This window comes from Propithecus coquereli, unplaced genomic scaffold (assembly GCF_000956105.1).
Source record: "Propithecus coquereli isolate 6110/MARCELLA unplaced genomic scaffold, Pcoq_1.0 Scaffold30, whole genome shotgun sequence".
NCBI classification, from domain to species: Eukaryota; Metazoa; Chordata; class Mammalia; order Primates; family Indriidae; genus Propithecus; species Propithecus coquereli.
The window spans coordinates 7,184,805-7,185,985 of NW_012148619.1; positions in this window are offsets into that span (position 1 = coordinate 7,184,805).

The following is a 1,181-nucleotide window of genomic DNA, read 5'->3' on the forward strand; positions in this document are numbered from 1 at the left end:
ATCCTCAGAGTACTTCCCAATAGACCCCCTATAGGTAAATCTTCATCTCAGAGTCTCTTTCTAGAGGACAAGACCTAAGACCAGGAACGTTTCTGTTTGGTGAATAAGAAAGAAGGAAGGAGGCTTGAATGCACTGCTGAGCCCTCGGACGATTCCCTTTATGGATCTTCCTGTCTTGGGAAGCCTGTGTTCGGGCCTGGTTGTTGCTTTACCACTGAAGGGGCCTAACCCTTTGGGAGACAAGCACTGTGTAGTGAGGCCTGAGACTCGGTGGGGCTGGCTTGCTCCAGATTTAAAGTCATGTTCTTTGATCAGCTTGATACATAATAATAATGATATTTTGATCTCCATACATGTGATTGCTTCATCAATCTTATAATTCTGAATTCAGGTATGACAAGACATTTGTGTTACTTATTGGGCCACCTAAAACTCTAGTGACTATCTACATCAGGATTATTGTGATAATTAAATGAGATAATGCACTTAAATGTCTTAGCAAAGCACCTGGTGTTTAATAAATGCTAAATAAATGTTAACTATATTTAAAATAATGTGATGTACAGCCACTTATATTTGAAAAGTCATTCAATTTATCCAAATACAGATCACGTTGAATAGTCTTTGGAAGTATTGACAGTGGTATGAAAAAATGAAGACAAAAGGAGGAATTTATATATTAAACCTTGAATTTTCGTCAACAGTCCCCAAACCAACCTAAATCTACCCACCTGACAATCCATTCACCTTCAATGTTTGCAGAAAAATAATTTGTATGTTTTGTCTGTGTGCTGATTAATAGCACACATATCCATAAGGCTTTCCAGACATGAGAATAAGTGTCCAAGGTAATAATATCTGTCTAAGTCTTTGAATCTTATTCATTCTTTCATTCAGCTACCACGGATTGATCACTTACTCTGCGCCAAGCCTTGGGTTAAGTAAATCTTGCAAATACTATTCATTTAATCCTCCTGGGAAGATAACTCCTGTGCTACAACCATCTCCAAATAGCATTGTTGAAATTACTCTATCTAGAGGCCTTAATAAAGGCAATGCACATCTTGACACAATTTAAAAACAATTATGTGCAAAAGGGTTGCATACATTTTCAGTGAGCATCCTTCTGCATGGAATTGGATAATAGGAATAATGCCAACACTGAACTGTGAGGAGGGCTG